General features: G+C 46.1%; 1 protein-coding gene across 2 annotated transcripts in view; it reads right to left on the minus strand.

Moving 5' to 3' along the window:
• Nucleotides 1–257: 257 nt before the first annotated feature.
• LOC143961301 (calpain-5-like) overlaps nt 258–16,988 on the minus strand; it is a 102,519-nt gene continuing 85,788 nt past the window's right edge. For both annotated transcript variants that reach the window (XR_013270443.1, XR_013270442.1), the window contains 2 exons: nt 8,014–8,131; nt 258–978 (listed from right to left, as the gene is read on the minus strand). The gene's annotated coding sequence lies outside the window, so the exon portion shown is untranslated. The remainder of the gene's footprint in view (nt 979–8,013; nt 8,132–16,988) is intronic.

The following is a 16,988-nucleotide window of genomic DNA, read 5'->3' on the forward strand; positions in this document are numbered from 1 at the left end:
TGTAAACATTTTATTCCTGCCAACAGGACATCCCATGCATCCAAGAAAGAGCTCATGTAGGGGTGGGTAATTCTACTAATCAATAAAAATAAAAATAACCAAGCAAGGTGTGGGGGTAAGGGAACATTGCCAAGAGACCTTACCAAAAAGTTCCTGAAATGTTTTAATAAGTCAGTAAACAATCAAATTTCCCAAAGAATATTTAATGTAGAAATCTAAAGGTAATTAAGCCCCAGTAATAATCGATACATGTTTAATGTCCTTTAAGTGATTTAAGAAAGTGCTGTGTGTGGGTACTTAAAGTGGGCTTTGCTTGGCTGGGATTCCCAGGCAGGTCGACTGTGATACATAGGGTTAATGGTGCTGAAAAGAGGCTCCGGTGTCATTGGAACATGTAATCTTGGTGGCTGTAAAGAAGCAGGGTCTTCAGAAAAGTAGGACGTGTCTCCACACAGACAAGGAGCAGATGTGGTATGGTAGGAGTTACCAGATGATGATTGAGTTGAACTTGCATAAGGGAACATCTCAGGTTGGTCCCCAACTGGCTCGTTCTGGGTGTTTTGCAAATGGGGCATCTTAAGGCGTTGCCTGTTTTGTCGCCGAATGTTGCTGTAAATATGGTTCTCTGTGGATGTATGTTCTGGTATAACATGGATCCTTGGGGGAGGAACTGAAGATGAGCTTGTGTAGGGAGGAGGATCAACCGGCAGAGAACTTTCAGAAAGCCACTGGTTCCTTGGGAGTGAGATTTGATATTGTTCTGAAGCTCTTGTTGGTGGGCCTTCAAAAGGCTGTGGATTTGCCGGTTCTCCGTGTTGAGTATGTGGCCTCTGTGTTGCCTCATTATTTAAAAGATTTGCTTCAATGGGAGGTTCGTATGCAAGGTTGACTGAGGGCGAATTTCTTGTATATGGAACTTGTGAACTCTGAGCTCTGTTCCACACTTCTCGAGTGACCCCTCTCAGATTAAAGATCCTCCTGATTAAAAACAAAAAAGTTATAAAAGATTATACTAAGAGTAGATAATACTGAGCACATACCGACTAACTACTCCAAACTTAGACTGCAGCAAACTTTCCTTTGATCTGCTCCCCAACAATTCTCCTTGACAGTAAAGCCTCTGTATCAATGTAGTATGTGTAGTTGGGGGCGATTTGTAATTCTTACAGTAAATTCATTATAACCTTTAGTGATACCGTAAGTGATTTATAAAATACACTGGATTGTTTGTCACTTATGTAAATGTACTTATGTAAAGGTGGACTGAACACGTCTGAGTACACTGAGTAAACAATGGCTTTCAGAAAGGCATGCATTTGTTAATAACATTTAGAAAGCATGTTGAATCATATCTATGGTCAAAATGTAAAATGATATATTATTTTCTACATACATTTCTACATGTACTGTATGTACAAAAAAAAAAGCCACAGCACCCATAGCCAGGAATTTTCCACACTCTCTCCGAATGGCTCAAGAAAGACCCTAAAGAATTTGGTTTAGGTTGTTTATTTTGAGAACGATAAACTTGGATAGGGATTGGGGTACATGGGATACCCAGGACTTGAAGATCTGTAAACTCCAGACAGCAAATGAGGACCTGCCAACATCTCTGGCTACTCCTAATCCAAACTGTAGAACTGAGCTGCAATAGTGAGAATAATGATGCAGCAATAACAAAAGTACATTGAAGAGACGGCACATGGCTGCTCTAGGCCAAAAGTAGAGATACAATGGCTCCTGGCTGACTTGCTCTGCACTTAAAGTGATTTTATAGTCTTGCTTTTATTTGTTTTAGTTTTTTTAAATAACAAACATGTTATACTTACCTCCTCTGTGCAGTTGGTTTTGCACAGAGCAGCCCGAGTCCTTCTCTTATATCTTATCTCTTATCTTTGCTGCTCCTGGCCCCGCCCTCCTATCAAGTGCCCCCACAGTCAGCAGCTTCCTATGGGGGCACTGATAGCTCTGTGTGTCAGACACGGAGCCCCGACCCGGCCCCACCCCCCTCTACCCTGATTGGCTGACTGACTTTTATTGACAGCTGTGGGAGCCAATGGCGCTGCTGCTGTGTCTTAGCCAATCAGGAGGAGTGTCCCGGTTGGCTTAGACATTTGTGGACATCGCTGGAGAGAGATGGGCTCAGGTAAGTAAATAGGGGGGTGTTGAGGTGTCTGATACACACGCACTCAAGGTTTTTTATCTTAATGCACAGAATGCATTAAGATATAAAACCTTCTGACTTTACAACTCCTTTAAGCTTCCCCCTGGTCCCACACATGTGAGGTATTGCACTTTACTTTCCTCTCTGTAGCTTTGGGTGTGATGCTGGTTTGTACACACACAGTCCCCTTTAAGTGGTCACTCAAATCCAGAAAGCTGCTACACTGGCCTCTGTGCTGGGCAGGCTGTTCCGGGTCTGGCTTTATGTCTGTAGCTAAGCCTAGCTGAGACTGGCTGAGTCCGCATTGGGGCTCCATGCTGGGGTTCGGAATCCTCGAGAGACCCAGACCTATAACATGCCTGACCGAGTACCATGCTGGGGATGTAGATAAAGGAGGGGGAATATGGGGGTCCAAACTACCCCCATCACAGAGCATCTGTTTGCACTACAAAGCCTAGCTGCAGATTCAAGATAGACTGTGCATGCCAGCGGTCCTTCTCTTCCCTAGCGTCTAGCTTGGCACTGGGAATCTGCTTACTCTGGCTGAAGAAAGTGGGTCACAGGCTGCAGGCTATCCAGATCTCTGTCCTGGCGCTCAATGGAGGCTTTTGCTGCCTCTTTCCCCACCACTTTAGGTTCTTCTGCACACCCTAATCACGTTGTGCTGCACAGATTCCCCCTGTTGCTTGGCTGCAAAAGAAGGGACTGGAGAATCTCTGTCTTAAAAGGGAGACATCAGGGGTCTGTTTAGACCTCTGATATCTCACCAAAGCCCCTCCCCCCTCCCCCAATGGAGCTCCTAAAAAATTGTACAGAAAAAATAAATAATAATAAAAATATATTATTAAATAAAATTGTAAAAAATAGAAAAAATGTAAAAATGATGATGAAAAATAAATAAAAATAAACTACTACTACTACTGCCAAGAGCCTATTGGGGAGAATTTTGTTGCAGGTGGTCCATTGTTGATCAGGGAATGTGCTGGGGGGGGGGCTCTATTTTTACTGGCTGTAGGGGATCTATTTTAGTGCTTTTCTTGTTATTACCAAATTCCATACAAATTACAAAATGATACTTAGTTCTATATTCTCTACAAAAGGCAGTACTGGGAGATGGGAAGGGGGTGAAACCAAGGAATGGTGATCATAGGTGGGTAGGGGGTGGAGAAAAGAGGTGACTCAGAAAGGGAGAGTTCCTGCACCTATTCTCTAAGAAAAAAAGCTGTGTGTGTGTGTGTGTGTGTGTGTGTGTGTGTGTGTGTACACACATACACGTGTGTTTGAGCTTTGGGTGCACACGCTAATGCCTCGGTCTGCGCACACCTATGGTCTTCTGGTGGATCTACCTGGGCAAATTAGTGCTTTACTGCCCAAGTGGGAAGGAGGGATAGGCACCGAGGGGTGTACCATGTACATGTGAGGACCGTGGCAAGGAATATACACATGAGAACACTTTTACATGTACCAGTGTAGTGTGGTTTGCATTCTTAAAACCATATTGGAGGACAATGCTGCTGTCGTCGCAGCTGAAGATTCCCTACAATCCCTGTCTTTTTTATAGGAAAAGAATGCTATACATGCTATATATGCTATGTTCATGGAGTTTTAGCATTTATGATTGGCTGTATGACAATCAGGTTTGTGAAACAACATTGTTTAGGTAATTTACAATAGAATAGAATGGAGTGCTTTCTGAATAACCCTGCCCCTGACCCCTGCACTACAGGCGGTCCCCGAGTTACAAACATCTGACTTACAAATGACTCCTACTTATGAATGGAGGGAGACAACAGGAATTGAGAGGAAATCTACCCCTAGGAAGGGAAATTCTCTCTAATTGTCGCAGGGACAGAGAAAGTGAGATGAAATCTTCTGAACAGTGGCACAGATGGCAAAACAAACCTTACAGGGGTGTTAACCCTTCTCTATGCTATCCCAAAAATTTAAATACATTTTTTGGGCTGGAGATGCACTTAAAAAATATACCTGTTCCAACATGCATAAAAAATTCAAATTAAGAACAAGCCTACAGTAACTGTAAGGCCGCGTACACACGGGCGGACTGTTCGCCCAACTTTGTCCGCTGAACAGTGTTTGGGCGGACAGTCCGCTCGTGTGTGGGCTTTCAGCGGACAGTTTCAGCGGACAGTTTGACGGACAAGGTTTTTCGGAATTTCCGAAAAACTGTCCGCTGAAACCTTGTTTCAGCGAACAGTCCGCTCGTGTGTAGGCTTGTTCGTCAAACAAAGTTGCGCGCATGCTCAGAAAGGATTTTCACGCCGAAAGTTATAATGCAGTGTATAGGACGTCATATTTTTCGTCCCGTCGTACGTGCCGTTCACGTCATCGCGCACGGTTTCAGCAAACTGTTCGTCCGTCGTGTGTGGCCATGTCCGTCCATGCTAAGTTTGAGCGGACTGTTTGCCGAAACTGTTTGACGGACAAAGTTGGGCGAACAGTCCCCGCGTGTGTACGCGGCCTAACTCAAGGACTGCCTGTATGTACATTACCCACTTCTGACTCTTGCATTATGTACATCACTTGCACCTGAATCTTGCTCTATATACATTACCCACTGCTGAGCCTGAATTTTGTACCTTACATACTCCTGACTCTCTCTATTACTCACTACTGACCCCTGAACTCTGTCTATTACCCACTCCTGACCCCTGCACTTTGTCTATTACCCACTCCTGATCTCTGCACTTTGTCTATTACCCACTACTGACCCCTGAACTCTGTCTATTACCCACTACTGACCCCTGCATGCTCTATACATAACATACTCCTGAACTTTGTACACTCCTGACTAGGGTTGCCACCTGTCTGGAATTCACCCGAATGGTCTGGGTTTTGAATCATGGGTCTGGGTTTCCATCCCCCTGAAACCTGGACACATTATTCAGACAGGAATGTGGCCTGACAGGAGAATAAGAGAATAAGGGGGCACTATGCGCGCTGCATTCCTATTCTCTTTGATGCCCCCAAAGGTGCCCCAGGTCTGTTATCCTATAGTGTATACTAAAAAAAAAAAAAAAAAAAGACTGCGCCGCCAAAGTATTGGGTTTGGCTTGAACAAAAAGTGGCAACCCTACTCCTGACCTCTGCACACTGTATACAATAAAACTTTGTACACAGCACACTCCTGATCCTTGTAGTATATACATTACCCACTCCTGAGCCTGCCCCCCCATTGGAATCCATGCACCTGCCACCCTGATATGTAGATCAGGGGGCCGGACGCATGGGTTGGGGGGGGCGGTGCTTGTGCGCCTTCTATGGACGGGCCGCCACTGCTCCTGACCCCTAAATTCCGTTTGATACATACTTCTGAGCTCACTGTATAAATATAATATACTGACTGTACACTAATAATGATCACACAGCACTGTTTAATAATACTGTGTATACACCGATAATGGTCACACCATGCTATATAATAATAACACTGCGTATACTCGATAATGATCACATGACACTATATAATAATACCATATATACACCGATAATGATCACATGACACTATATAATAATACTGTATATACACCGATAATAAGCACATGACACTATATAATAACACTGTATATATATATATATATATATATATATACACACACACCAATAATGATCACATGACACTATATAATAATAACGTATATATATATATATATATATATATATATATATATATATATATACCAATAATGATTACATGACACTATATAATGATCACGACACTATATAATAATACCGTATATACACCGATAATAATCTCATGACACTATATAATAATATTATATATATACACCGATAACGATCACACAATCATCGCACTGTTTAATGTCAGTAATTTGTGAAGTTCAGCACAGACACAGGAAGTGGAAAATAGTTTGCAGCAAAAATATACCTTGTGGTTAAACTTTGTGTCTTTTTAGTGTAGGTGTGATTCTCATCTACAGTCTTTTTCTTCTCGGAATTGTCTGTTGCATTCATTTTTAGACAAGTACATTAATATGATCAGAAAAACATAAACACCATTTACATTATGGATCAATGGTTTTTATGGTTCCATAAATAGTGTAATTATAATGGTACATGTAGATTGCTAGAAGGGGCAAAGAAAAAGATAGAAAGAGAGATGCTGATGGGGAACAAGATAGAAACAGTGAGAGGACGAGAGAGATGAAAAACAAAGAGAACACAAGAATATGAGATGGTGAGGGGAAAAAAGTACATAGAGTGAGAGTAAGAGAAAGAGATGGTGATAGAGTAAAAGAGATAAAATAAGAGAGAGAGAGAGATGGTGATGGGGTACAAGAGAGAAAATAAGAGAGATGGTGATGGGGTACAAGAGAGAAAATAAGAGAGATGGTGATGGGTACAAGAGATAAAATAAGAGAGAGATATGGTGATAGAGTACATGGGATACAATAAGAGAGAGAGTTGGTGATGGGGGACAAGAGAGAAAATAAGAGAGAGAGATAGTGATGGGGTACAAGAGATACAATAAGAGAGAGAGAGATGGTGATGGGTACAAGAGATAAAATAAGAGAGAGATATGGTGATAGAGTACATGGGATACAATAAGAGAGAGAGTTGGTGATGGGGGACAAGAGAGAAAATAAGAGAGAGAGATAGTGATGGGGTACAAGAGATACAATAAGAGAGAGAGAGATGGTGATGGGGTACAAGAGATACAATAAGAGAGAGAGAGATGGTGATGGGTACAAGAAATAAAATAAGAGAGAAAGATGGTGATGGGGTACAAGAAATAAAATAAGAGAGAGAGATGGTGATGGGGTACATTAGATAAAATAAGAGGGGGAGATGGCGATGGAATACAAGAGATAAAATAAGAGAGCAAGCTAGTGATGGGGTACAAGAGATAAAATAAGAGATGGTGATGGGGTACAAAATATGGAAAAAGATGGTGATGGGGTACAAGTGATGGAAAAAGATGGTGATGGGGTACAAGAGATAGAGAAAGATGGTGATGGGGTACAAGAGACAGAGGAAGATGGTGATGGGGTACAAGAGATAGAGAAAGATGGTGATGGGGTACAAGAGACAGAGAAATATGGTGATGGGGTACAAGTAATGGAAAAAGATGGCGATGGGGTACAAGAGATAGAGAAAGATGGTGATGGGGTACAAGAGACAGAGGAAGATGGTGATGGGGTACAAGAGACAGAGAAAGATGGTGATGGGGTACAAGTGATGGAAAAAGATGGCGATGGGGTACAAGAGATAGAGAAAGATGGTGATGGGGTACAAGAGACAGAGGAAGATGGTGATGGGGTACAAGAGATAGAGAAAGATGGTGATGGGGTACAAGAGACAGAGAAATATGGTGATGGGGTACAAGTAATGGAAAAAGATGGCGATGGGGTACAAGAGATAGAGAAAGATGGTGATGGGGTACAAGAGACAGAGGAAGATGGTGATGGGGTACAAGAGACAGAGAAAGATGGTGATGGGGTACAAGTGATGGATAAAGATGGTGATGGGGTACAAGAGATAGAGAAAGATGGTGATGGGGTACAAGAGACAGAGAAATATGGTGATGGGGTACAAGAGACAGAGAAAGATGGTGATGGGGTACAAGAGATAGAGAAAGTGTGTGAAAGAAAAAGCTGGTGAGAGAGATGAAGACGGGAAACAAGAGACAGAGCGTGAGAGAGAGAGAGAGAGAGAGCGAACGAGAGGTGGCGATGGGGAACTAGAGATAGATGTTGATTACCAATCCATCTCTGACCATCCTATTATGATAAAAAAAATAACACATTTCTCTTCATTTTGCTTTGTCTTAAGGAACCAATTCAAGATAGTTTTCAATCACAAAACCTTACCGAGAATTTTTCTTCGTCCAGCAGATGTGACAGATAAGGATAAGCGATCCGAAAATGAAGAATCCGCTAACCACCAGAGTGCCCACGAGAGCCGACTCAATGTTCCGTCCACCTGAGACTGACAGAAGAGAACAAGCTGACTCCATGTACAGGACAAGGGCACCCACTCACACTGCTTCATATTTAATAGGTCACAACTGTTTCAAACATCATGTGCAGTAACTGTGCAAAGAATATATAGACTGAGCAATAAAAAGACCTATGAATGTCACACATTCTCATTATTATCAGAAATGTTCATTATCTTTATATATTTGCTATTATATCATTTGCTTCATATCATTCACTATTGAAATATCTGCTACCATTTACACAAGTATTTGAAGTGCTTGTTACAGTCATGTGAGTATTGGAAATGCTCATTGTAATGATATCATGTACTGGACACTAGGGATGGGCCAAACATCCCCCCCCCAGTTCGGTTCGCACCAGAACATACCAAACAGGCAAAAAATTCAGCAGAACACACGAACACCATTAAAGTCTATGGGACACGAACGTGAATAATCAAAAGTGTTAATTTTAAAGGCTAATATGCAAGTTATTGTCATAAAAAAGTGTTTGGGGACCCGGGTCCTGCCCCAGGGGATATGTATCAATGCAAAAAAAAGTTTTAAAAACGCAGTTTTTTAGGGAGCAGTGATTTTAATAATGCTTAAAGTGAAACAATAAAAGTGAAATATTCCTTTAAATTTTGTACCTGGGGAGTGTCTATAGTATGCCTGTAAAGTGGCACATGTTTCCCGTGTTTACAAGAGTCCCTGCACAAAATGACATTTCTAAAGGAAAAAAAAGTAATTTAAAAGTACTCGCGGCTATAATGAATTGTCGGTTTCCGGATAAAAGAAGAAGGGCATGGGATTCCCCCAGTCCATTACCAGGCCCTTTGGGTCTGGTATGAATATTAAGGGGAACCCCATTAGTGATGGCCGAACGGTTCGCCCGGCGGTCGTTTCGCGGCGAATTTCCGACTTTCGCCGTCCGCGGGTTCGAACGCCTTTTTCCGTCGTTCGCCCCGGCGGACTTACGTGTTTAATGTATACAAGAACTTTAACCTTTCGTGACACGTTTATCATGTGTTACAGGACAACCAATTGAGACATGACAGCTCATGGACACTTGGACATTCCCCCTAACCTATAAATACACCCGATCCGGTGGCCATTTTACATTCTTTCTTCTGTCACTGTAGGGAAAGGATCCTGTGTGGAGTAGGGACAGAGAAAACGCTAGCTATTTGGTACACAAAAGTTCTTTTCAGGACTGGTATAGGTGTTAGGTCAGCAGCCTGAGTTTCTTTTGTCAGTTTAGATAAAGGGACAGAGCGCTGTATGCTGCTATTTTAGGGACAGCTCAGCCAGATTAGTCTTTCTTCATCATCATCATCATCATCATCATTAGCTGTTACTATCAGGTCCACAAAAGAGCTGTTCCAGCTAATCGTTCCAGCCTACTCTTTTTTGCCAATTTGTATAGGGACAGGCAGGAAGCAGTGTGTCAGGCAGTGAGGATAATTTTAAAGACTTGCTGTTACTATTAGTTCCACAAAGGTTCTTTTCAGGACTGGTATCAGTGGTACGGTAATAGGCTTGTACACGTATAATATTCTTTCTTCCAAATATAGAAAGAATATTATACTTGACTGCTGCCCTTCTGCTGCAGTCTGCTAATCATTCACAACTCACTTGTTCCACAAAGCTCTTTATCAGGACTGGTAACTTGGTCTGTCTAGGGTGCTACGGTACATAGGCTTGGGTGCGGTACAGTCTGCTGTTCTGTAAGGACCGCTATCGGTCCACAATACATAGGGTTGCCGTGCACTACTGCTGACCGCTGCCCTATACTGCAGCAGTCCTTCATTGGTATAGGGACTGACGTACAGTCTGCTAATCACTAACACACAACCTGCTTGGTCCACAAAAGTTCTTATAAGGACTGGTAACTTGGTATAGGGTGCTACGGTACATAGGCCTGAGTGCGTTACAGTCTGCTGTTCTGTAAGGACCGCTATCGGTCCACAATACATAGGGTTGCCGTGCACTACTGCTGACCGCTGCCCTATACTGCAGCAGTCCTTCAGCGGTATAGGGACTGACGCACAGTCTGCTAAACACTAACACACAACCTGCTTGGTCCACAAAAGTTTTTATAAGGACTGGTAACTTGGTATAGGGTGCTACGGTACATAGGCCTGAGTGCAGTACAGTCTGCTGTTCTGTAAGGACCGCTATCGGTCCACAATACATAGGGTTGCCGTGCACTACTGCTGACCGCTGCCCTATACTGCAGCAGTCCTTCATTGGTATAGGGACTGACGTACAGTCTGCTAATCACTAACACACAACCTGCTTGGTCCACAAAAGTTCTTATAAGGACTGGTAACTTGGTATAGGGTGCTACGGTACATAGGCCTGAGTGCGTTACAGTCTGCTGTTCTGTAAGGACCGCTATCGGTCCACAATACATAGGGTTGACGTGCACCACTGCTGACCGCTGCCCTATACTGCAGCAGTCCTTCAGCGGTATAGGGACTGACGTACAGTCTGCTAAACACTAATACACAACCTGCTTGGTCCACAAAAGTTCTTATAAGGACTGGTAACTTGGTATAGGGTGCTACGGTACATAGGCTTGAGTGCGGTACAGTCTGCTGTTCTGTAAGGACCGCTATCGGTCCACAATAGATAGGGTTGACGTGCACCACTGCTGACCGCTGCCCTATACTGCAGCAGTCCTTCAGCGGTATAGGGACTGACGCACAGTCTGCTAAACACTAACACACAACCTGCTTGGTCCACAAAAGTTTTTATAAGGACTGGTAACTTGGTATAGGGTGCTACGGTACATAGGCCTGAGTGCGTTACAGTCTGCTGTTCTGTAAGGACCGCTATCGGTCCACAATACATAGGGTTGCCGTGCACTACTGCTGACCGCTGCCCTATACTGCAGCAGTCCTTCATTGGTATAGGGACTGACGTACAGTCTGCTAATCACTAACACACAACCTGCTTGGTCCACAAAAGTTCTTATAAGGACTGGTAACTTGGTATAGGGTGCTACGGTACATAGGCCTGAGTGCGTTACAGTCTGCTGTTCTGTAAGGACCGCTATCGGTCCACAATACATAGGGTTGACGTGCACCACTGCTGACCGCTGCCCTATACTGCAGCAGTCCTTCAGCGGTATAGGGACTGACGTACAGTCTGCTAAACACTAATACACAACCTGCTTGGTCCACAAAAGTTCTTATAAGGACTGGTAACTTGGTATAGGGTGCTACGGTACATAGGCTTGAGTGCGGTACAGTCTGCTGTTCTGTAAGGACCGCTATCGGTCCACAATAGATAGGGTTGACGTGCACCACTGCTGACCGCTGCCCTATACTGCAGCAGTCCTTCAGCGGTATAGGGACTGACGTACAGTCTGCTAAACACTAATACACAACCTGCTTGGTCCACAAAAGTTCTTATAAGGACTGGTAACTTGGTATAGGGTGCTACGGTACATAGGCTTGAGTGCGGTACAGTCTGCTGTTCTGTAAGGACCGCTATCGGTCCACAATAGATAGGGTTGACGTGCACCACTGCTGACCGCTGCCCTATACTGCAGCAGTCCTTCAGCGGTATAGGGACTGACGCACAGTCTGCTAAACACTAACACACAACCTGCTTGGTCCACAAAAGTTTTTATAAGGACTGGTAACTTGGTATAGGGTGCTACGGTACATAGGCCTGAGTGCGTTACAGTCTGCTGTTCTGTAAGGACCGCTATCGGTCCACAATACATAGGGTTGACGTGCACCACTGCTGACCGCTGCCCTATACTGCAGCAGTCCTTCAGCGGTATAGGGACTGACGTACAGTCTGCTAAACACTAATACACAACCTGCTTGGTCCACAAAAGTTCTTATAAGGACTGGTAACTTGGTATAGGGTGCTACGGTACATAGGCTTGAGTGCGGTACAGTCTGCTGTTCTGTAAGGACCGCTATCGGTCCACAATACATAGGGTTGCCGTGCACTACTGCTGACCGCTGCCCTATACTGCAGCAGTCCTTCATTGGTATAGGGACTGACGTACAGTCTGCTAATCACTAACACACAACCTGCTTGTTCCACAAAAGTTCTTATAAGGACTGGTAACTTGGTATAGGGTGCTACGGTACATAGGCTTGAGTGCGGTACAGTCTGCTGTTCTGTAAGGACCGCTATCGGTCCACAATAGATAGGGTTGACGTGCACCACTGCTGACCGCTGCCCTATACTGCAGCAGTCCTTCAGCGGTATAGGGACTGACGTACAGTCTGCTAAACACTAATACACAACCTGCTTGGTCCACAAAAGTTCTTATAAGGACTGGTAACTTGGTATAGGGTGCTACGGTACATAGGCTTGAGTGCGGTACAGTCTGCTGTTCTGTAAGGACCGCTATCGGTCCACAATACATAGGGTTGACGTGCACCACTGCTGACCGCTGCCCTATACTGCAGCAGTCCTTCAGCGGTATAGGGACTGACGTACAGTCTGCTAAACACTAATACACAACCTGCTTGGTCCACAAAAGTTCTTATAAGGACTGGTAACTTGGTATAGGGTGCTACGGTACATAGGCTTGAGTGCGGTACAGTCTGCTGTTCTGTAAGGACCGCTATCGGTCCACAATACATAGGGTTGCCGTGCACTACTGCTGACCGCTGCCCTATACTGCAGCAGTCCTTCATTGGTATAGGGACTGACGTACAGTCTGCTAATCACTAACACACAACCTGCTTGTTCCACAAAAGTTCTTATAAGGACTGGTAACTTGGTATAGGGTGCTACGGTACATAGGCTTGAGTGCGGTACAGTCTGCTGTTCTGTAAGGACCGCTATCGGTCCACAATAGATAGGGTTGACGTGCACCACTGCTGACCGCTGCCCTATACTGCAGCAGTCCTTCAGCGGTATAGGGACTGACGTACAGTCTGCTAAACACTAATACACAACCTGCTTGGTCCACAAAAGTTCTTATAAGGACTGGTAACTTGGTATAGGGTGCTACGGTACATAGGCTTGAGTGCGGTACAGTCTGCTGTTCTGTAAGGACCGCTATCGGTCCACAATAGATAGGGTTGACGTGCACCACTGCTGACCGCTGCCCTATACTGCAGCAGTCCTTCAGCGGTATAGGGACTGACGTACAGTCTGCTAAACACTAATACACAACCTGCTTGGTCCACAAAAGTTCTTATAAGGACTGGTAACTTGGTATAGGGTGCTACGGTACATAGGCTTGAGTGCGGTACAGTCTGCTGTTCTGTAAGGACCGCTATAGGTCCACAATAGATAGGGTTGACGTGCACCACTGCTGACCGCTCACCTATACTGCAGCAGTCCTTCAGCGGTATAGGGACTAAGAGTTTTGTCACAGGGTCATTTAAAAAATGACATGCAGAGGAAGAGGCAGGCCCTTCCGCAGGGGTGGTAGGGGTAGGGCAGGAGCAACAGGCTTGAGCCAAAGTGGGAAGTTGCAGAAGGTGCGTTCAATTACTTTAAAGGATGCACCAGACTTGGTTGAGTGGCTCGCTCAGCCTTACTCTTCTGCACCCTCCTCATCCTCTCGATCTGCACCCTCTTCTTCACTCTCTGCTATGTGCACCCCCAAAGACACTACCACCAACAACACGACCACCACCACCACCACCACATACCTTCCGCTTGAGTCACTGGAATTATTTTCCGATCCATATCAAGAGGACATTTCTGATGCGCAGCCACTCTTGGTATTGGATCAGGAAGAGGAGGTAGCAACAAGCGCTACTCAGCAGTCTGACGCCAGTACCCAGATCAGCCCAAGGAGGAGGTTGGTCCCCGGTGTTGCTGCCTACTCTACTTATAGCGGTGGGGAAGGTGACGTTGATGATGACGTGTCTAGTGATGTCACGTGGGTGCCCACAAGAGAGGAAGAGGAGGGGAGTTCAGAGGGAGATATGGACCAGCAGATAGGGAGGAGAAGCAGCAATGACTTACATTGCACAGCAGGGACAAAGCAGACTGCAAATGTATCAGGAGCGAGTCATCGACCATGTACGGTCACATCTGGCGCTCCCAGGACACCGGCACATGGCTCCGCAGTGTGGGCTTTTTTTAACGTGTCCGCTGCTGACAATAGCGTTGCCATCTGCAATCTTTGCAGTCAACGCGTTAGTCGCGGTAAGCCCAATACTCACCTAGGGACGACCGCCTTAAGAAGGCACATGAGCAGCCATCACCGAGCCCAGTGGGAGCAACGGAACACACAAAGCCACACTGCAGGCTCTCACCGTCCAGCCTCGTCTTCTACTTCTCCTTCTCCTCTCTCCTCACAATTGTCCTCCACTCCACCTTCCATCACGCCAAGCTCACATTTTTCTGCAAAAAGGCAGGCTTCCGTGGGCCTAATGTTTGAGCGTAAAAAAATGATGACGCCGGATAACCCTCTTGCCCAACGGTTGGCGGCTGGCTTGTCAGAACTCATAGCCCGCCAACTACTGCCATATAAACTGGTGGACTCGGAGGCCTTTCGCAAATTTGTGGCCATTGGAACACCACAATGGAAGGTCCCAGGAAGGAAGTATTTCTCAGAGAAGGGCATCCCAGAGCTATATGGCCATGTTCAGCGGCAAGTGAATGTATCTCTGGCACACAGTGTCGGTGCCAAGATACATCTGACCACAGACACGTGGTCTAGCAAACACGGGCAGGGAAGGTATATCAGTTTTACTGCCCACTGGGTGAACCTTCTGACGGCCGTCAAGCATGTAACCCGTGGCACCCGTGTAGATTTGGTTTTACCGCCACGGATTGCATGCAGGCCTGACTCTTCTTCTCCTCCTCCTACTCCATCCTCCTCCCTCTCCTCCTCAGCTGCCTCCTCCTTTTCCGCTGCTAGCGTCTCTTCCACTGCACCGCCCAAGCTCCCCAGAACCTATTCCACATGCCAGGTGAGACGTTGCCATGCCGTGCTGCGTCTGTTGTGCCTGGAAGCAAAGAGCCACACTGGCCCGGCACTCCTTTCAGCTTTGCGTTCACAGGCAGATGAGTGGCTAACACCGCTCAATTTGACAGTTGGTAAAGTGGTGTGTGACAACGGTGCCAATCTGCTTAGCGCATTGAAACAGGGCAAAATCACGCACGTGCCGTGCATGGCACACGTCTTAAACTTGGTCGTGCAGCGATTCCTTGTCAAATACCCTGGGGTCCAGGACATCTTGCGGCAGGCAAGGAAAATCTCGGCCCATTTCAGAAGATCTTACACGGCCATGGCTCGCCTTGCTGACATTCAGCGGCGACACCATCTGCCGGTCAGACGTCTTATTTGCGATTGCCCGACGCGATGGAACTCAACCTTCTATATGCTTGATAGGCTGCTCCAGCAGAAACGTGCAGTTAACGTCTACCTGTATGAACTCTGCGAAAGAAACGGTTCTGGGGAGCTGGGTTTTTTTTCACCGCGCCAGTGGCTGCTCATGCGCGACACATGCAGACTTCTGCGGCCATTTGAGGAGATCACCAAACTGGTCAGTCGCAGCCATGGCGCCATCAGTGACATGGTACCTTATGCCTTCTTTCTGGAGCGTGCATTGCGTCGTGTCATTGATCAGGCTGTGGAGGAGCAGGAGCGGGAAGATGAGGAAGTCGCAATGCTGGATGAATTCCCAGGGGGGGCTACTCTATCTGAGACAAGTCAACAACAGGAGTCTGATGAGGAGTCAGAGGAGGATGGTGCCGGGGCGGATGAGCAGGAGCAAGAAGAGCATGCTTTAAACCTTTCTGGGATCCCTGTTGTGCGAGGATGGGGAGAGGAGAATGAAGAGGACGACATTATCCTGGATGATGAGCAGGAGCCAGGCCACCACACCGCTTCCACTTTAGTGCAAATGGGGGCCTTCATGCTCCAGTGTTTTAATAGGGACCCCCGTATAAAAAGCATGAGGGTCAAGGACCAGTACTGGGTGGCAACGTACTTAGACCCCCGGTACAAACACAAAATGGCGGAAATGTTACCGCCGTCGCAGAGGGCTGTCAGAATGCAGCACTTCCAGGCCTTGCTTCGAGAAATGCTGCATTCTGCTTTTGCGTGCGCTGGCAGAGGAGCAATTCCCACTCCCAGAGAAGGATTTGCGGGTACCAATCCAACAGCGCCTGCAAGAAGAGGCCGGTTTGAAGATGTGTTGGTGACTTCGGATATGAGGTCATTCTTTCAGCCGACCCATCGACAGGTGTCATCCGGATCCAGCATCAGGGAACGCCTAGACCGTCAGGTGTCCGACTACATTGGGTTAACGGCCGATGTGGACGCTCTGAGGAGTGATGAACCCCTAGACTACTGGGTGGGCAGGCTTGACCTCTGGCCAGAGCTTGCCCAATTTGCAATCGAACTGTTGGCTTGCCCCTCATCCAGTGTCCTGTCCGAAAGGACGTTCAGCGCAGCAGGGGGGATTGTGACCGATAAGCGTACTCGCCTAGCTCACCACAGTGTTAACTACCTCACATTTCTAAAAATGAATGAGGCATGGATCTCGGAGGAATTCAACACATGTGATCAGTAGACCATGTATATGTCTATAAACAATTTTTGGAATCAAGCACACAGACCTTCTTAATTCATTTGGCTCACTTCCCTGACCCAAAAAAGCACACCGTACTATATGCCCCTACCCTCCTCTTTGAAGAGGTTGAGCGGTGTCATATTTCTACTGGGGCTGCTTATTATGAGGGGTTCCCACCATCCCTGTGCTGTGCTGACTTCCTCCTGGGTGTTCTTATTATGAGGGGCTCCCACCATCCCTGTGCTGTGCTGACTTCCTCCTGGGGGTTCTTATTATGAGGGGATCACACCATCCCTGTGCTGTGCTGACTTCCTCCTGGGGCTGCTTACGGTGCTGCTGTCAGCGC

The sequence above is a fragment of the Lithobates pipiens genome, unplaced genomic scaffold (assembly GCF_037356315.1).
Source record: "Lithobates pipiens isolate NorthernLeopardFrog02 unplaced genomic scaffold, aLitPip1_a1.2 Scaffold_8, whole genome shotgun sequence".
In the NCBI taxonomy this organism is placed as follows: domain Eukaryota; kingdom Metazoa; phylum Chordata; class Amphibia; order Anura; family Ranidae; genus Lithobates; species Lithobates pipiens.